Raw genomic sequence first — 22766 nt, forward strand, 5'->3', positions numbered from 1 at the left:
TATTAACCCTTCACTAGCACAGAGAGCAGCACAGTGTGTATTAACCCTTCACTGGCACAGAGAGCAGCACAGTGTGTATTAACCCTTCACTAGCACCGAGAGCAGCACAGCATGCATTAACCCTTCACTAGCACCGAGAGCAGCACAGTGTGTATTGACCCTTCACTAGCACCGAGAGCAGAACAGTGTGTATTAACCCTTCACTAGCACCGAGAGCAGCACAGCATGCATTAACCCTTCACTAGCACCGAGAGCAGCACAGTGTGTATTAACCCTTCACTAGCACCGAGAGCAGCACAGTGTGTATTAACCCTTCACTAGCACCGAGAGCAGCACAGTGTGTATTAACCCTTCACTAGCACCGAGAGCAGCACAGTGTGTATTAACCCTTCACTAGCACCGAGAGCAGCACAGTGTGTATTAACCCTTCACTAGCACCGAGAGCAGCACAGTGTGTATTAACCCTTCACTAGCACCGAGAGCAGCACAGTGTGTATTAACCCTTCACTAGCACCGAGAGCAGCACAGTGTGTATTAACCCTTCACTAGCACCGAGAGCAGCACAGTGTGTATTAACCCTTCACTAGCACAGAGAGCAGCACAGTGTGTATTAACCCTTCACTAGCACAGAGAGCAGCACAGTGTGTATTAACCCTTCACCAGCACAGAGAGCAGCACAGTGTGTATTAACCCTTCACTAGCACAGAGAGCGGCACAGTGTGTATTAACCCTTCACTAGCAAAGAGAGCAGTACAGTGTGTATTAACCCTTCACTAGCACAGAGAGCAGCACAGTGTGTATTAACCCTTCACTAGCACACAGAGCAGCACAGTGTGTATTAACCCTTCACTAGCACAGAGAGCAGCACAGTGTGTATTAACCCTTCACTAGCACAGAGAGCAGCACATTGTGTATTAACCCTTCACTAGCACAGAGAGCAGCAGTGTTATTAACTCTTCACTAGCACAGAGAGCAGCACAGTGTGTATTAACCCTTCACTAGCACAGAGAGCAGCACAGTGTGTATTAACCCTTCACTAGCAAAGAGAGCAGTACAGTGTGTATTAACCCTTCACTAGCACAGAGAGCAGCACAGTGTGTATTAACCATTCACTAGCACAGAGAGCAGCACAGTGTGTATTAACCCTTCACTAGCAAAGAGAGCAGTACAGTGTGTATTAACCCTTCACTAGCACAGAGAGCAGCACAGTGTGTATTAACCCTTCACTAGCACAGAGAGAAGCACAGTGTGTATTAACCCTTCACTAGCACAGAGAGAAGCACAGTGTGTATTAACCCTTCACTAGCACAAAGAGAAACAGCACTTACTATCCCATTGCCTGGCACAAGCAGGTAAATAACATGCATTAAAAGAACAACATTTATATTAATAATTATAAACTTTTGAAGAAGATCAGAAAGTGACTAAAACGTTTTATCACACAATACACACAGCCTGACTCACTCACCCAGCAACAGCTGCACAGGAAGTAAATGGGAGGAGAACAAAGGTCAGTTCAATACTGAACTACATCTCCCAGAATACACGTTGAGAAGTCACATGTTAAGCAGCAGCCAATCAGACAAAAGAAAATCTGCAACCATTTCAAAGACAAATTGGATGCTTTTTAAAGTGAAGGTAAAGTTTCAATGGTTACTAAACACAATTAAATGTAAAATTTAAAATCATTTGGACTTTTATTCATGAAATTTGTTATATTTTTTTGCAAACAAAGTTTTACATGGGTTAAAACACTAATATTTAAATCTATAATAACAACCCGTTTTTCAGAACTTCTAATACTTCCTGATCACGTTTTACAATTCTCCAATTGAAATCCTGGCCGATAGGCGGCCGTGACACTACGTCATCTAACTATCAGCCGATCTGCGCATGCGTCCTATCTAATGCTCGTGGCCGAGTCATAAACGTCTTCTGATTTCAATCAGTAATTGCAAAATCGCATGTGCTTTGGAGACAAGCTGTATTGGGAACGCGCATATCTAATACGTATAGAGCAGGTGGGACCGGTCTATACGTAAACACTGAAAAAGTAAGGAAGTAGAAGATGGGAGGAGCACAGACGAAAACGGAAGCCTTATAATGTATTTAAAATAAAGGTGAATCAATATTTTTATTAAAAAAAATATATAGCGATTATGTTTATATAGATGAAGAGAATGATTTACTGTTTTGAAATGGTCCGAAATTTACTTTCACTTTAACATTGTTTAAATGCTGCAAATTCATAATATTAGTAACTGAGCCCATTGTCACTGTCATATCCTCTACTAGTGCATTATAGCTACACTATATACATAAAGCTACCCTATATATATTACAGTTACACTATATACATAAAGCTACACAATATATATTAGCACTTTCACTAGCACTGAGCACATTGTCACTGTCATATCCTCTACTAGTGCATTACAGACACTACACTATATACATAAAGCTACACAATATATATTAGCACTTTCACTAGCACTGAGCACATTGTCACTGTCATATCCTCTACTAGTGCATTACAGCTACATTATATACATAAAGCTACACAATATATATTAGCACTTTCACTAGCACTGAGCCCATTGTCACTGTCATATCCTCTACTAGTGCATTACAGCTACACTATATACATAAAGCTACACAATATATATTAGCACTTTCACTAGCACTGAGCCCATTGTCACTGTCATATCTTCTACTAGTGCATTACAGCTACACTATATACATAAAGCTACACAATATATATTAGCACTTTCACTAGCACTGAGCACATTGTCACTGTCATATCCTCTACTAGTGCATTACAGCTGCACTATATACATAAAGCTACACAATATATATTAGCACTTTCACTAGCACTGAGGAAATTGTCGCTGTCATATCCTCTACTAGTGCATTACAGCTACACTATATACATAAAGCTACACACTATATATTAGCACTTTCACTAGCACTGAGCACATTGTCACTGTCATATCCTCTACTAGTGCATTACAGCTGCACTATATACATAAAGCTACACAATATATATTAGCACTTTCACTAGCACTGAGCACATTGTCACTGTCATATCCTCTACTAGTGCATTACAGCTGCACTATATACATAAAGCTACACAATATATATTAGCACTTTCACTAGCACTGAGCACATTGTCACTGTCATATCCTCTACTAGTACATTACAGATACACTATATACATAAAGCTACACAATATATATTAGCACTTTCACTAGCACTGAGCACATTGTCACTGTCATATCCTCTACTAGTGCATTACAGCTACACTATATACATAAAGCTACACAATATATATTAGCACTTTCACTAGCACTGAGCACATTGTCACTGTCATATCCTCTACTAGTGCATTACAGCTACACTATATACATAAAGCTACACTATATATATTAGCACTTTCACTAGCACTGAGCACATTGTCACTGTCATATCCTCTACTAGTGCATTACAGTTACACTATATACATAAAGCTACACAATATATAGTAGCACTTTCACTAGCACTGAGCATATTGTCACTGTCATATCCTCTACTAGTGCATTACAGCTACACTATATACATAAAGCTACACTATATACATAAAGCTACACAATATATAGTAGCACTTTCACTAGCACTGAGCACATTGTCACTGTCATATCCTCTACTAGTGCATTACAGCTACACTATATACATAAAGCTACACAATATATATTAGCACTTTCACTAGCACTGAGCAAATTGTCACTGTCATATCCTCTACTAGTGCATTACAGCTACACTATATACATAAAGCTACACAATATATATTAGCACTTTCACTAGCACTGAGCACATTGTCACTGTCATATCCTTTACTAGTGCATTACAGCTACACTATATACATAAAGCTACACAATATATATTAGCACTTTCACTAGCACTGAGCACATTGTCACTGTCATATCCTCTACTAGTGCATTACAGCTACACTATATACATAAAGCTACACAATATATATTAGCACTTTCACTAGCACTGAGCAAATTGTCACTGTCATATCCTCTACTAGTGCATTACAGCTACACTATATACATAAAGCTACACAATATATATTAGCACTTTCACTAGCACTGAGCACATTGTCACTGTCATATCCTCTACTAGTGCATTACAGCTACACTATATACATAAAGCTACACTATATACATAAAGCTACACAATATATATTAGCACTTTCACTAGCACTGAGCACATTGTCACTGTCATATCCTCTACTAGTGCATTACAGCTACACTATATACATAAAGCTACACAATATATATTAGCACTTTCACTAGCACTGAGCACATTGTCACTGTCATATCCTCTACTAGTGCATTACAGCTACACTATATACATAAAGCTACACTATATACATAAAGCTACACAATATATATTAGCACTTTCACTAGCACTGAGCACATTGTCACTGTCATATCCTCTACTAGTGCATTACAGCTGCACTATATACATAAAGCTACACACTATATATTAGCACTTTCACTAGCACTGAGAAGAGATCTGCACTTTGTATTAAACCTTCACAGGCTAAAAATTGAAATGTGGTGGGCAGGAGCAGGGAGGGGATTTAAAAAAAATCATAAGACCAAAGTAATATAAAAAAATATATATTTTACTACTCTTAGGCAGCAAATCAAACAAACTCAAACCACTGGTATAGCTATGTGAGCTCTGTATTTAATTAGCTCTTGCAGAGACAGTGCTAAATATTTTTATCTTAATTTGACATATAATAATAGATTCTTTAAAACTGCTCTCTGCATTCCCCATTAATATTCTAGATTCTGGCCTTTAAAGTCAGCAAAAATGCACAGTAACATGGTACATAGCATACACTTACACATACAGATACACACACACTACATAGCATACACTTATACATGCAGATACACACACACACTACATAGCATACACTTATACATGCAGATACACACACACACTACATAGCATACACTTATACATGCAGATACACACACACACTACATAGCATACACTTATACATGCAGATACACACACACACTACATAGCATACACTTATACATGCAGATACACACACACACTACATAGCATACACTTATACATGCAGATACACACACACACTACATAGCATACACTTATACATGCAGATACACACACACACTACATAGCATACACTTATACATGCAGATACACACACACACTACATAGCATACACTTACACATGCAGATACACACACACACTACATAGCATACACTTACACATGCAGATACACACACACTACATAGCATACACTTATACATGCAGATACACACACACTACATAGCATACACTTACACATGCAGATACACACACACTACATAGCATACACTTACACATGCAGATACACACACACTACATAGCATACACTTACACATGCAGATACACACACACACACACTACATAGCATACACTTACACATGCAGATACACACACACACACACTACATAGCATACACTTACACATGCAGATACACACACACACACTACATAGCATACACTTACACATGCAGATACACACACACACTACATAGCATACACTTAAACATGCAGATACACACACACTACATAGCATACACTTATACATGCAGATACACACACACTACATAGCATACACTTATACAGGCAGATACACACACACTACATAGCATACACTTACACATGCAGATACACACACACTACATAGCATACACTTATACATGCAGATACACACACACACACACACTACATAGTATACACTTATACATGCAGATACACACACTACATAGCATACACCTATACATGCAGATACACACACACTACATAGCATACACCTATACATGCAGATACACACACACTACATAGCATACACTTATACATGCAGATACACACACACACTACATAGCATACACTTATACATGCAGATACACACACACACTACATAGCATACACTTATACATGCAGATACACACACACACACTACATAGCATACACTTATACATGCAGATACACACACTACATAGCATACACTTATACATGCAGATACACACACACACACACTACATAGCATACACTTATACATGCAGATACACACACACACTACATAGTATACACTTATACATGCAGATACACACACTACATAGCATACACTTATACATGCAGATACACTACATAGCATACACTTATACATGCAGATACACACACTACATAGCATACACCTATACATGCAGATACACACACACTACATAGCATACACTTATACATGCAGATACACACACACTACATAGCATACACTTATACATGCAGATACACACACACTACATAGCATACACTTATACATGCAGATACACACACACACACACACTACATAGCATACACTTATACAGACAGATACACACACACTACATAGCATACACTTACACATGCAGATACACACACACACTTATACATGCAGATACACACACACTACATAGCATACACTTATACACGCAGATACACACACTACATCATATATGGGTATCTGTAATTCATTGTATGGGGTCCTGTTTTTTTTTTTTTTAATGCATGGGGCAATGCGGGACAGATGTCTAGCAACCCGGGACAGACCCCTAACATCGGGACTATCCTGAGAAAATTGGGGGTCATGCAGTGCGTATTAATTCAATTAACCAGCATAGAGAGCTATATTGTGTATTAACCCTTCACTAGCACTGAGAGCAGTGTGTATTAACCCTTCACTAGCACAGAGAGCAACAGTGTGTATTAACTTATTCACTAGCACTGAGAGCAGCCCAGTGTGCATTAACCCTTCACTAGCATTGAGAGCAATAGTGTGTATTAACTTCTTTACTAGCACTGAGAGCAGCAAAGTATTAACCCCTTCACTGGCATAGAGAGCAGCCCAGTGTGTATTAACCCTTCATTAGCACAAAGAGCAACAGTGTGTATTAACCCTTCACTAGCACAGAGAGCAGCACAGTATTAACCCTTTCACTGGCATAGAGAGCTGCACAGTGTGTATTAGCTCTCTTAACCAGCACAGAGAGCAGCACTTTGTGAATCAACTCTTCAATATCACAAAGAGTAGCACAGAGTGTATTATCCGTTTCCAGAGTTAATTAACCCCTTCACTAGTACAAAGAGCAGTATAGTGTGTATTAAACCTTCACTAGCACAGAGAGCAGCACAGTGTGTATTAACCCTTCACTAGCACAGAGAGAAGCAGTGTGTATTAACCCTTCACTAGCACAAAGAGTTGCAGAGTGTGTATTAACCCTTCACTAGCACAGAGAGTTGCACAGTGTGTATTTACCCTTCAATAAGACAAAGAGCAGGACAGTGTGTATTAACCCTTCTCTAAGGCAAAGAGCAGGACAGTGTGTATTAACCCTTCACTAGCACAGAGAGCAGCACAGTGTGTATTAACCCTTCACTGGCACAGAGAGCAGCACAGTGTGTATTGACCCTTCACTAGCACCGAGAGCAGAACAGTGTGTATTAACCCTTCACTAGCACAGAGAGCAGCACAGTGTGTATTAACCCTTCACCGGCACAGAGAGCAGCACAGTGTGTATTAACCCTTCACTGGCACAGAGAGCAGCACAGTGTGTATTAACCCTTCACTAGCACAGAGAGCAGAACAGTGTGTATTAACCCTTCACTAGCACAGAGAGCAGGACAGTGTGCATTAACCCTTCACTGGCACAGAGAGCAGAACAGTGTGCATTAACCCTTCACTAGCACAGTGAGCAGCACAGTGTGTATTAACCCTTCACTAGCACAGTGAGCAGCACAGTGTTTATTAACCCCTCACTAGCACAGAGAGCAGCACAGGGTGTATTAACCCTTCACTAGCACAGAGAGCTGCACAGTGTGTATTAACCCTTCACTAGCACAGAGAGCAGCACAGTGTGTATTAACCCTTCACTAGCACAGAGAGCAGCACAGTGTGTATTAACCCTTCACTAGCACAGAGAGTTGCACAGTGTGTATTTAACCTTCACTAAGACAAAGAGCAGGACAGTGTGTATTAACCCTTCACTAGCACACAGAGCAGCACAGTGTGTATTAACCCTTCACTAGCACAGAGAGCAGAAAAGTGTGTATTAACCCTTCACTAGCACAGAGAGCAGGACAGTGTGTATTAACCATTCACTAGCACAGTGAGCAGCACAGTGTGTATTTACCCTTCAATAAGACAAAGAGCAGGACAGTGTGTATTAACCCTTCACTGGCACAGAGAGCATCACAGTGTGTATTAACCCTTCACTAGCACAGAGCAGCACAGTGTGTATTTACCCTTCACTAAGACAGAGAGTTGCACAGTGTGTATTTACCCTTCACTAAGACAAAGAGCAGCACAGTGTGTATTAACCCTTCACTAGCACAGAGAGCAGCACAGTGTGTATTAACCCTTCACTAGCACAGAGAGCAGCACAGTGTGTATTAACCCTTCACTAGCACAGAGAGCAGCACAGTGTGTATTAACCCTTCACTAGCACACAGAGCAGCACAGTGTGTATTTACCCTTCACTAAGACAAAGAGCAGCACAGTGTGTATTAACCCTTCACTGGCACAGAGAGCAGCACAGTGTGTATTAACCCTTCACTAGCACAGAGAGCTGCACAATGTGTATTAACCCTTCACTAGCACAGAGAGCAGAACAGTGTGTATTAACCCTTCACTAGCACAGAGAGCAGCACAGTGTGTATTAACCCTTTCACTAGCACAGAGAGCTGCACAGTGTGTATTAACCCTTCACTAGCACAGAGAGCAGCACAGTGTGTATTAACCCTTCACTAGAAGAGAGAGTTGAACAGTACTTAGTATCCCATTGCCTGGCACAAGCAGGTGAATAATAAAACAACAACATTTATAACAATTATAAACTTTTTAAGAAGACCAGAAAGTGACTAAAACGTTTTATCACACAATACACACAGCCTGACTCACTCACCCAGTAACAGCTGCACAGGAAGTAAATGGGAGGGGAACAACAGAACAATGGAGCTCCACTCTAGACAGGAAACATGTGACCTCCACTCAAAGGTTTTTTTTGTTTGCTTTTTTTTTTTTTTTAAATCAACTTTAATGTAACAAACAACCTATAGACAATAATTCTGAAAACTAAACATTGTGCAGCTTTTTTGTTCTTGGTGGTTTACAGACATCCCAACCTGCAAACACTCATTTCAGGGAGGTGGCTTCACCGGCTACTGCGCAACTCCCCCCCCCCCCCCAAAAAAAAAAGTGGTTTAATGTCCCTTTAAATTGTTACCTGACCAAATAATATATATCTTTTTTTTAAAAAAAAAATAATATAAATTATCCTATATAATAAAAGGCCAAGTGTGTTTGTCTGACGCCGTCATGCACAGTAGAGACTGCGCACGAGGACAAACACACTTGGCCTACCTAACTTGGCATCTAGCGTGGAATGGGCATGGCCGGACGGGCGTGGCCGGGCGGGATGGGGCCGAGGCCGGATGCGCCGTGAGAGATAGAGAGCTCTAAAGAGGGGGGATAGAGAGAGCAGAAGAGGGGGGGATAAAGAGAGGGGGAGAGAGAGCAAAAGAGAGCATTCCCTTCGGTAGCTTTATGCATGGAAATTCTAGGTCTCATGACTGCTGCATCGGACGCGATCCCCTTTGCTCGTTTTCACATGCGACCTCTTCAGCTTTGTATGCTGAACCAATGGTGCAGGGATTTTACAAAGATATCACAATTAATATCCTTAAATCCCAATTTACGACACTCTCTGACGTGGTGGATAGATCAACATCGTTTAGTCCAAGGGGCTTCTTTTGTTCATCCAACCTGGACTGTGATCTCAACAGATGCGAGTCTGTCAGGTTGGGGAGCTGTATGGGGATCTCTGACAGCGCAGGGGGTTTGGGAATCTCAGGAGGCGAGATTACCAATCAACATTTTGGAACTCCGTGCGATTTTCAGAGCTCTTCAGTTCTGGCCTCTTCTGAAGAGAGAATTGTTTATTTGTTTTCAGACAGACAATGTCACAACCGTGGCATATGTCAATCATCAGGGTGGGACTCACAGTCCTCAGGCTATGAAAGAAGTATCTCGGATACTTGTATGGGCGGAATCCAGCTCCTGTCTAATCTCTGCGGTTCACATCCCAGGTGTAGACAATTGGGAAGCGGATTATCTCAGTCGCCAGACGTTACATCCGGGCGAATGGTCCTTTCACCCAGAGGTATTTCTTCAGATTGTTCAAATCTGGGGACTTCCAGAAATAGATCTGATGGCCTCTCATCTAAACAAGAAACTTCCCAGGTATCTGTCCAGATCCAGGGATCCTCAGGCGGAGGCAGTGGACGCGTTGTCGCTTCCTTGGAATTATCATCCTGCCTATATCTTTCCGCCTCTAGTTCTTCTTCCAAAAGTGATTTCCAAAATTATAATGGAACGTTCGTTTGTGCTGCTGGTGGCTCCAGCATGGCCTCACAGGTTTTGGTATGCGGATCTCATTCGGATGGCCAGTTGCCAACCTTGGACTCTTCCGTTAAGACCAGACCTTCTATCTCAAGGCCCTTTTTTCCATCAGGATCTCAAATCATTAAATTTGAAGGTATGGAAATTGAACGCTTGATTCTTAGTCATAGAGGTTTCTCTGACTCAGTAATTAATACTATGTTACAGGCTCGTAAATCTGTGTCTAGGAAGATTTATTATCGAGTCTGGAAGGCTTACATTTCTTGGTGTTCTTCTCATAAATTCTCATGGCATTCGTTCAGAATTCCTAGAATTTTACAGTTTCTTTAGGATGGTTTGGATAAAGGTTTGTCTGCAAGTTCCTTGAAAGGACAAATCTCTGCTCTTTCTGTTCTTTTTCACAGAAAGATTGCTAATCTTCCTGATATTCATTGTTTTGTACAGGCTTTGGTTCGTATCAAACCTGTCATTAAGTCAATTTCTCCTCCTTGGAGTCTTAATTTGGTTCTGAGGGCTTTGCAAGCTCCTCCGTTTGAACCTATGCATTCTCTGGACATTAAATTACTTTCTTGGAAAGTTCTGTTCCTTTTGGCCATCTCTTCTGCTAGAAGAGTTTCTGAGTTATCTGCTCTTTCTTGTGAATCTCCTTTTCTGATTTTTCATCAGGATAAGGCAGTGTTGTGAACTTCATTTAAATTTTTACCTAAGGTTGTGAATTCTAACAACATTAGTAGAGAGATTGTTGTTCCTTCATTATGTCCTAATCCTAAGAATTCAAAGGAGAGATCTTTACATTCTTTGGATGTAGTAAGAGCTTTGAAATATTATGTTGAAGCTACTAAGGATTTTAGAAAGACTTCTAGTCTATTTGTTATCTTTTCTGGGTCCAGAAAAGGTCAGAAGGCCTCCGCCATTTCTTTGGCGTCTTGGTTAAAGTCTTTGATTCATCATGCTTATGTAGAGTCGGGTAATTCCCCGCCTCAAAGAATTACGGCTCATTCTACTAGGTCAGTTTCTACTTCCTGGGCGTTTAGGAATGAAGCTTCTGTTGATCAGATTTCCAAAGCAGCAACTTGGTCTTCTTTGCATACTTTTACTAAATTCTACCATTTTGATGTGTTTTCGTCTTCTGAAGCAGTTTTTGGTAGAAATGTACTTCAGGCAGCTGTTTCAGTTTGATTCTTCTGCTTATAATTTCATTATTTTGAGATTAAAAACTTTTGTTTTGGGTTGTGGATTATTATTATTTTTCAGCGGAATTGGCTGTCTTTATTTTATCCCTCCCTCTCTAGTGACTCTTGCGTGGAAGTTCCACATCTTGGGTATTCATTATCCCATACGTCACTAGCTCATGGACTCTTGCTAATTACATGAAAGAAAACATAATTTATGTAAGAACTTACCTGATAAATTCATTTCTTTCATATTAGCAAGAGTCCATGAGGCCCACCCTTTTTTTGTGGTGGTTATGATTTTTTTGTATAAAGCACAATTATTCCAATTCCTTATTTTTGATGCTTTCGCTCCTTTCTTATCACTCCACTTCTTGGCTATTCGTTAAACTGAATTGTGGGTGTGGTGAGGGGTGTATTTATAGGCATTTTGAGGTTTGGGAAACTTTGCCCCTCCTGGTAGGAATGTATATCCCATACGTCACTAGCTCATGGACTCTTGCTAATATGAAATAAATTAATTTATCAGGTAAGTTCTTACATAAATTATGTTTTTTGCGGTGTTTGTGTTCAGCTGTAATTTTTCTCTTACTCATTTACTGTACCCACACATATTATATACCAGTTTTCTCACCATTAAATTAACTTTCTAAATATAGCATTATTTTCATAAAATCTTATAATTTAATATAACAAAAATGATAAAATATGAGGGAAGAAATTGAAAAAAAACACACTTTTTCTAAATTTGAACCTAACAATCTCTTACATATCTACAACCACCATTTATAACAATTATTAACCCTTCACTAGCACAGAGAGCAGTACAGTGTGTATTAACCCTTCACTAGCACAGAGAGTTGCACAGTGTGTATTAACCCTTCACTAAGACAAAGAGCAGGACAGTGTGTATTAACCCTTCACTGGCACAGAGAGCAGCACAGTGTGTATTAACCCTTCACTAAGACAAAGAGCAGCACAGTGTGTATTAACCCTTCACTAGCACAGAGAGCAGCACAGTGTGTATTAACCCTTCACTAGCACAGAGAGCTGCACAGTGTGTATTAACCCTTCACTAGCACAGAGAGTTGCACAGTATGTATTAACCCTTCACTAAGACAAAGAGCAGCACAGTGTGTATTAACCCTTCACTAGCACAGAGAGCAGCACAGTGTGTATTAACCCTTCACTAGAACAGAGAGTTGCACAGTGTGTATTAACCCTTCACTAGCACAGAGAGCAGCACAGTGTGTATTAACCCTTCACTAGAACAGAGAGTTGCACAGTGTGTATTAACCCTTCACTAGCACAGAGAGCAGCACAGTGTGTATTAACCCTTCACTAACACAGAGAGCAGCACAGTGTGTATTAACCCTTCACTAAGACAAAGAGTATGTATTAACCCTTCACTGGCACAGAGAGCAGCACATTGTGTATTAACCCTTCACTAGAACAGAGAGCTGCACAGTGTGTATTAACCCTTCACTAGCACAGAGAGTTGCACAGTGTGTATTAACCCTTTACTAGCACAGAGAGCAGCACAGTGTGTATTAACACATTCACTAGCACAGAGAGCAGCACAGTGTGCATTAACCCTTCACTGACACAGAGAGCAGCACAGTGTGTATTAACCCTTCACTAGCACAGAGAGCAACACAGTGTGTATTAACCCTTCATTAGCACAGAGAGCAGCACAGTGTGTATTAACCCTTCACTAGCACAGTGAGCAGCACAGTATGTATTAGCCCTTCACTAGCAGAGAGAGCAGCACAGTGTGTATTAACCCTTCACTAGCACAGTGAGCAGCACAGTGTGTATTAACCCTTCACTGGCACAGAGAGCAGCACAGTGTGTATTAGCCCTTCACTAGCACAGAGAACAGCACAGTGTGTATTAACCCTTCACTAGCACAGAGAGCAGCACAGTATGTATTAGCCCTTCACTAGCAGAGAGAGCAGCACAGTGTGTATTAACCCTTCACTGACACAGAGAGCAGCACAGTGTGTATTAACCCTTCACTAGCACAGTGAGCAGCACAGTGTGTATTAACCCTTCACTAGCACAGAGAGCTGCACAGTGTGTATTAACCCTTCACTAGCACAGAGCAGCAGTGTGCATTAACCCTTCACTAGCACAGAGAGCAGCACAGTGTGTATTAACCCTTCACTAGCACAGAGAGCAGCACAGTGTGTATTAAGCCTTCACTAGCACAGAGAGCAGCACAGTGTGTATTAACCCCTCACTAGCACAGAGAGCAGTACAGTGTATTAACCCTTCACTAGCACAGAGAGCAGCACAGTGTGTATTAACCCTTCACTAGCACAGAGAGCAGCACAGTGTGTATTAACCCTTCACTAGCACAGAGAGCAGCACAATATGTATTAACCCTTCACTAGCACAGAGAGCAGCACAGTGTGTATTAACCCTTCACTAGCACAGAGAGTAGCACAGTGTGTATTAACCCTTCACTAGCACAGAGAGCAGCACAATATGTATTAACCCTTCACTAGCACAGAGAGAAGCACAGTGTGTATTAACCCTTCACTACCACAGAGAGCAGCACAGTGTGTATTAACCCTTCACTACCACAGAGAGCAGCACAGTGTGTATTAACCCTTCACTAGCACAGAGAGCAGCACAGTGTGTATTAACCCTTCACTAGCACACAGAGCTGCACAGTGTGTATTAACCCTTCACTACCACAGAGAGCAGCACAGTGTGTATTAACCTCTTCACTAGCACAGAGAGCAGCACAGTGTGTATTAACCCTTCACTACCACAGAGAGCAGCACAGTGTGTATTAACCCTTCACTAGCACAGAGAGCAGCACAGTGTGTATTAACCCTTCACTAGCACACAGAGCAGCACAGTGTGTATTAACCCTTCACTAAGACAAAGAGCAGCACAGTGTGTATTAACCCTTCACTAAGACAGAGAGCAGCACAGTGTGTATTAACTCTTCACTAGCACAGAGAGCAGCACAGTGTGTATTAACTCTTCACTAGCACAGAGAGCAGCACAGTGTGTATTAACTCTTCACTAGCACAGAGAGCAGCACAGTGTGTATTAACCCTTCACTAGCACAGAGAGCAGCACAGTGTGTATTAACCCTTCACTAGCACAGAGAGCTGCACAGTGTGTATTAAGCCTTCACTAGCACAGAGAGCAGCACAGTGTGTATTAACCCTTCACTAAGACAAAGAGCAGGACAGTGTGTATTAACCCTTCACTGGGACAGAGAGCAGCACAGTGTGTATTAACCCTTCACTGGCACAGAGAGCAGCACAGTGTGTATTAACCCTTCACTAGCACAGAGAGCAGCACAGTGGGTATTAACCCTTCACTAGCACAGAGAGCTGCACAATGTGTATTAACCCTTCACTAGCACAGAGAGCAGAACAGTGTGTATTAACCCTTCACTAGCACAGAGAGCAGCACAGTGTGTATTAACCCTTCACTAGAAGAGAGAGTTGAACAGTACTTAGTATCCCATTGCCTGGCACAAGCAGGTGAATAATAAAACAACAACATTTATAACAATTATAAACTTTTTAAGAAGACCAGAAAGTGACTAAAACGTTTTATCACACAATACACACAGCCTGACTCACTCACCCAGCAGCAGCTGCACAGGAAGTAAATGGGAGGAGAACAACAGAACAATGGAGCTCCACTCTAGACAGGAAACATGTGACCTCCACTCAAAGCTTTTTTTCTTTTTAAATCAACTTTAATGTAACAAACAAGCTATAGACTGTGACAATGATTATGAAAACGAAACATTTTGTAGCTTTCTTGCTCTTAATGTTCATTCACAGTGTTTTATGCAGATTGTGATTTATAAGGTAACCACTGTGAATGAACATTAACCCCTTAGTGACCAGACCATTGTTACATTTTCTTACCCTTAAAGGAACACTAAACCCAACAATTTTATTTCAGGATTCAAGTAGAGAATACAATTTTAAACAACACTCCCATTTACTTTTAGTATCTATTTTGCTTCATTCTTTAGATATCCTTTGTTGAAGAAATAGCAATGCACATGGGTGAGCCAATAACAGGAGGCATCAATGTGCAGCAACCAATCAGCAGCTACTGAGCCTATCTAGATATGCTTTTCAGCAAAGTATACCAAGAAAGTGAAGCAAATTAGATAATACAAGTAATTAGAAAGTTGTTTAAAATTGCATGCTCTTTCTAAATCATGAAATAAAAAATTTGGGTTTCATGTCCCTTTAAAGGATTCCAAAACTTTTTTTTTTTTTGTAGAACCGGAATACAAATTTCACATAGCAATCAATATCATATCATTAATCAAATACTTTTACACTCCAACAAAGCAGCAATACATTTTAAAATATCATTTTTATTTTCAATGATTACCTCACTCAATCCAACCCTCAAATATGGGCTGTAATAGCGGAAAAGCAATCTCCAATCAGATGCCGATTTTATGCATATGATTATGTAATACATTTTTCCCACTGCGCATGCGTATTCCGATCGTGTACCTCGCGCAAACGCATATCCAGCCCTTGATGCCGAGATTACCAACATAATGTCAATGGAATCTCGCAAGTGACGTAAAGGATGACAGTTTAGAAGGCTAGCGCATGCGCATTGCGGCAATCTTTCGCCCTTTTTCAGAACCTGGGTTATCTGTGTATTCACCTAAGGCAACGCATATCCGGCTGTGGAAGGTAGCGCATGCGCATTGCAGCAATCTTCCGCCATTTTCATAACCTGGGTTATCAGTGTGGATTCGCCTAGGGCAAAGCATACCCGGCGGTGGGTTTGGAAATCGGCTAATTTTAAGAATATGATTACTACTAAATGGTAGAAATTTGAAACGGAATGTAAATTACAAACTGCTATAAAATTTATTCATTTTGAGATTACTGATAACTTTTTTGGGGGGTTTAGTGTCCCTTTAAGGACCAGGGCTATTTTTACATTTCTGCAGTGTTTGTGTTTAGCTGTAATTTTCCTCTTACTCATTTACTGTACCCACACATATTATATACCGTTTATATACTCATTACTGTACACACACATATTATATACCGTTTATATACTCATTACTGTACCCACACATATTATATACCGTTTATATACTCATTACTGTACCCACACATATTATATACCGTTTATATACTCATTACTGTACACACACATATTATATACCGTTTTTCTCGACACTAAATGGACTTTCTAAAGATACCATTATTTTCATCATATCTTATAATTTACTATAATTTTTTTTATAAAATATGAGGAAAAAATGAAAAAAAAAACACTTTTTCTTACTTTGACCCCCAAAATCTGTTACATATCTACAACCACCAAAAAACACCCATGCTAAATAGTTTCTAAATTTTGTCCTGAGTTTAGAAATACCCAATGTTTACATGTTCTTTGCCTTTTTTTGCAAGTTATAGGGCAATAAATACAAGTAGCACTTTGCTATTTCCAAACCACTTTTTTTCAAAATGAGCGCTAGTTACATTGGAACACTGATATCTTTCAGAAATCCCTGAATATCCATTGACATGTATATATTTTTTTTTAGTAGACATCCCAAAGTATTGATCTAGGCCCATTTTGGTATATTTCATGCCACTATTTCACCGCCAAATGCATAAAATACAAAAAAAAAATTCACTTTTTCACAAACTTTAGGTTTCTCACAGAAATTATTTACAAACAGCTTATGCAATTATGGCACAAATGGTTGTAAATGCTTCTCTGGGATCCCCTTTGTTCAGAAATAGCAGACATTTATGGCTTTGGGATTGCTTTTTGGTAATTAGAAGGCCGCTAAATGCTGCTGCGCACCACACTTGTATTATGCCCAGCAGTGAAGGTGTTAATCCATTATCTTGTAGGGAGCTTGTACGTTTAATTTTCACTTTAGTGTAGTAGACAAACCAAAGTATTGATCTAGGCCCATTTTGCTATATTTCATGCTACCATTTCACCGCCAAATGCAATCAAATAAAAAAAATCTTTTACTTTTTCACAAACTTTGGGTTTATCACTGAACAAACAGCTTGTGCAATTATAGCACAAATGGTTGTAAATGCTTCTCTGGGATCTCCTTTGTTCAGACCCCCCCCCAAACAGCTCTCTACCCCCCCCCCTTCTACCTTTTAGCGTACATGTTATGTACTTTCAGCTGTCTGCCAGTAGCTAATATTTATTTGCTTTTATTTTTTTTATATACAGTAGATATATAAAATAAAATCTGTAGTGTATTTGCCCACCCTCATTCCCCTACCACTCTAACCTCTCCCAGTTTTTTTACTAATCTATTATCCCCCTCTCCCTCCTTCCAGCTTCCAACTTTTTCCGTAGTATAAGCATTCCCACCCGCTCCTGCCCCTCTCACACACCCTACCGCCTTCTTCCTCCTACCTCCAGTGATGGGCCACCCACCTGCCTCCCTCCTATCCTTCGCATGCCACCAACGATCGGCACCATCACTGGCCCTCTCTGCAATGGTTGCTTCGAAAATGGTAATGCACTATGCCTCAATATTGAGGCATTTCTGCAATCTGTGTCCCTTTCTGTATTGTGCAGCGGTGGTGCCAATCGGTGGCGTGGGAGGGTAAGGAGGGAGGCAGGTGGGAGCCCCATCGCTGGAGGGGCTGGAGAGGCTGGGACCACTGCGCTGCATAAAAAAAATATGTTAAGATAGGGATAGAAGGATAGTGATAGATGGATAGAGATAAATGGATATAGGTATAGGGAGATAGGGATAGAGATAGAGGAATAGAGATAGAGGGATAGACGGATAGGGATAGATGGACACAGCAATAGAGGGATATATGGATAGTGATAGAGATAGAGGGATTGGTGATAGATATAGACGGGAGCGGGTGGTACCTCTGCGCTGCAGAAAATTAGATGTTGAAAGTGGCAGGGAGGGTGAAAGAGGGAGGGGGGATAAGAGAGAGGAGATCTGAGTGGATGGGGGGGTCAGATGGTAGGCAAAGGTTCTTGGAGGGAGAGGTGGGTAAATAAGGGAGTGGTTAGTAAGTTGGACACATTTTTGACCGACTACACGGACTTTAACACTAGTATTGCAATAAACAGATAGCAAATTTGGAACAAATTTGGTTATGTTTTCAAAAAGTAACTGTTATTTTAAAAAGAGTTCAAATCCTTTGAGCCCCTTATTTATTTGTGGATATATACACGGCATGAACCCCATCATAGGACAGACATGTTATCAGACTTGCCCAACGCTCTTTATGGAAAACATTGGTCACAACCTTGCTACTTCATATATTTTACCTTTTATGAATAATAAACAGTTATTTTAAAAGGGTTAAAATCCTTTTGGGTCACTCATTTTTGTGATGATAAATACTCGGCATGAACTTCATCATAGAATAGACAAATATTTTCAGCATGGCCCAATGCAAACAATCTGGTGCCAACTTTGCAACTTCATATATTTTATCTTATCTTAAGTAAAGGTATTTAAAAAGGGTTAAAATCATTTGGCCCACTAATTTATGTGTGGATATATACAGGGCATGAACCCCATTATAGAATAGACATATTATCAACCTGGCCCAACGCTTTTTATAGCAAAAAAATTGCAGGCAACCTTGCCATTTCATATATTTTACCTTTTCTAAATAAGTAATTAGTATTTAAAAACTTTTAAAATCCTTTGGAACGCTCATTAATGTGTGCTTATATACATGGCATAAGCCTCTCTATAGGATATACATGTTTTCAGCCTGTCACAATGCTTTTTATATCAAACAATCTGGTGCCAACCTTGCCACTTCATATATTTTACCTTTTCTGAATAAGTAACTGGTATTTTAAGTGTAAAAATCCTTTTGGTCACTTATTTCTGTGATGATATATACTCGGCATGAACATTTTCATAGAATATACATTTTTTCAGCCGTGCCTAATGCTTATTATAGCAATTTTTTTGTGCCAACCTGGCCACTTCATATATTTTACCTTTTCTGAATAAGTAACTGGTATTTAAACTGGTATTTAAAAAGGGTTGAAATCCGATGAGTCACTCATTTCTGTGTACATATATACAGGGCATGAACCACTTCATATTTTTAAGTTCTAAGCCTGACTCAATGCTTTATATGGCAAACAAACTTGTGCCAACCTTGCCACTGAATATATTTTACCTTTTTTAAAAGTAACTTGTATTTAAAAAGGTTTAAAATTATTTGCGACACTCATTTCTGTGTGGATATATGTTCTAAGCCTGAACCAACGCTTTATATGGCAAACAAACTTGTGCCAAACTGGAGCTCCACTCAAGATAGGAAACATTTGACCTCCACTCAATTTTTTTTTTTTTTTAAATGGACTTTAACGTAACAATCAATAGACACAATAATTCAGAAAACTAAATATTTTGCTTTCCTGTTCTTAATGTTCATTCACAGTGGTTTATGCTGATTGTTATTAATAAGGTTAAATAAGCACATTCTTTACATTAACTTATGTTCTGTTAGGGCAAAAGTAATGATTATTGTAAGTTATAAATGCATCATCTCCGTAAATCACACCTGGCTGCCATCAGGGGGTTACAGGGGTGACTCCTGTTAGGGGCCAAATGGGACAGGGTGCCCCATGAGGCAAGAACAACTATTATTTTCTTTAAACACTTTTGGCAGCCACCAGAGGGTACTACAGCAGAGTGCTACTGAGTGTGGTCAATTTTATTAAAATGAGTAAAGCATTAGCATTTGAGAGGATTTTTGAGTGTGCACTAAACCACTATGCATAGTGAGACAGACTTGGCACTTAAAAGGATACTAAACACAATCTTTTTCATTCTAGATTCAGATAGAGCATGCAATTTTAAGCATCTTTTTAATTTACTTCTATTATCAAATTTTCTTCGTTCTCTTCCTATATTTATCTGAAAAAGAAGAAATAAAAGCGTTTGAGACGGCCCATGTTAGTTTGGGAACCTGGGTTACGCTTGCTTATTGGATGGCTAAATGCAGGCACCTATTAGCAAGCTCTATCCAGGGTACTGAACAAAAAATAGTCATGCGCCAAAGCTTTCATTCCTAACTTTTCAAATAAAGATAGCAAGAGAACGAATAAAAAATTATAATAGGAATAAATTATAAAGCTGCTTAAAATTGCATGCTCTATCTGAATCATGAAAGAAAAATTGTGGGTCCAGTAGCCCTTTAAGTTTGTACAGTGTGTGTCTGAGTCAGATGGCAGAGCACTTTCATTTGCAGAGGAGGTAGGACTTACATAGTAATTTTTTTTTTTATTTCTTTGTGCAATTTTGGATTGTAACTTCAGTGTGGTAGTAGTATGGTGGGGCCAGGGGTCCATAAAAAACATTTTTTTTTTAGCAATCTGCAGCAGTGTATTTATGATTATTTGACAATGCTGTAGAAATTCTATATTTAAAACCATGCATAAAGGTTTCCTCCTTAATACACAAATGGTAGTTGCCCTTCTGAAAGATATATTTTTTTAGTAATATATACATTTTAACTACATTTCAGTTTACTGCCCCTTTATGCAAGGACTTTACAGATGCAAGGAGCCATTTTATCTATGATTTTTACATATGCATAAAAAGTTATACTTTCAAACTATGGCCTAGATTTGGAGTTCGGCGGTAGATGGGTTGTTAACGCCACGCGTGTTTATGTCTAACGCACGTCATTGTTTGACTCCGGTATTTAGAGTTAATATAAGACCATCTAACGATGCTCCTAACGCGTGTATGTCACACGCGTAATACTGCCCGCGTTAGACAGTCTCCCATAGAGATCAATGGGAAAGGCAAAAAATTGCTTTTTTCACCTAACACTCGATCTCGCGAGAATACGTACAGCTCGGTCATATGACGCATACCACATCATGCACAACAATAACACGCCGCAAATGTCACAACAACAATCAATCAACAAAGCACACAAGCATTACACATTCACAAGCGGGGGATGTTTTAATAAAATTTTATACGGGGAATACGCATATACTTTAAGATGCGGAAAATCTCAAAATAACAACAAGGATTAAAAAAGATATACATACACTCGAAACAAAATCGCATTCAATATCACTATATATTATGACAAACATACATATACAACACTTCACGAAGAACACACCATCGCAAAATCACATTTAAAAAGAATACTTTTGGACAATGAAAGCTAAAACGAACACTATGACATCATCGCATTCTACACATTCCACAAATACCAACTCTAAATGAGCATGCGCAAATTCACACACTTAATACACATTGCAATAATATTAATTGCTAATAAAGCACACCTGAACACTATTTACAACGGAAATTGGGACATCATTAAACATTTACACAGGGTATATAAGCACCACACAAGCAGGGCTTCTTTGACTGTGTTGCTGTTGGGTCTTTGGAGATTGGAGGTTTAAGAATAGAGAGTTTGAGAATTTTTGAGAGTGAGTTAGTGTTAGCGTGAGAGAGTCAGTTGGTAGTGTTAGCGTGAGAGAGTGAGTGAGTTAGTGGGAGTTAGTGGGAGTGGGAGAGAGTCTGTTAGTGGGAGCGTGAGTGAGTTAGTGGGAGTTATTAGTGAGAGTTGTTAGTGGGAGCGTCAGTTAGTGGTAGTTAGTGAGCGTTAGTGGGAGTGTTTGTTAGTGAGAATTAGAAGTAGTGTGAGTTAGCGAGCGAGTGATTTTTCTGTACACTTAACACATTTACACGCAAACACATTCAATACATACATACACTTATCAATAACACTACATACACTCCATACCCCCTACCCCCTCATACTACACTCCATACCCCATTCCTTGTAGTCCCATTCCCTTTCATCCCATTTACTCTTATCCCATACCCCATACCCATCCCATACCCATCCCCTAGTTACATTTAGTTTACATATCCTCCTTTTAGTCTTATTCTTTTCGTTTATTTAAATACTCCTTACCCTCTTTGTTTTTTTACATCCCTCTCACACTTTAAGCACCTTTTTTGTCTTTTTAGTTCTTTATTTTGACCCCCTTTAATTTCATCACACTCACTTTTTGTTTGATTATTTGGGGTTTAGTTTAACGGAAGAGATGCG

At 39.6% G+C, this 22766-nt stretch overlaps 1 protein-coding gene across 1 annotated transcript in view; it reads right to left on the minus strand.

The window, feature by feature from the left end:
* The window catches only part of LOC128659828 (gastrula zinc finger protein XlCGF52.1-like), a 127082-nt gene extending 111765 nt beyond the window's left edge, over window positions 1-15317 (minus strand). Inside the window, exon 1 of the mRNA XM_053713400.1 lies at window positions 15292-15317. The gene's annotated coding sequence lies outside the window, so the exon portion shown is untranslated. The remainder of the gene's footprint in view (window positions 1-15291) is intronic.
* Between the last annotated feature and the right edge of the window lie 7449 nt (window positions 15318-22766).

Source organism: Bombina bombina, chromosome 5 (genome assembly GCF_027579735.1).
Source record: "Bombina bombina isolate aBomBom1 chromosome 5, aBomBom1.pri, whole genome shotgun sequence".
In the NCBI taxonomy this organism is placed as follows: domain Eukaryota; kingdom Metazoa; phylum Chordata; class Amphibia; order Anura; family Bombinatoridae; genus Bombina; species Bombina bombina.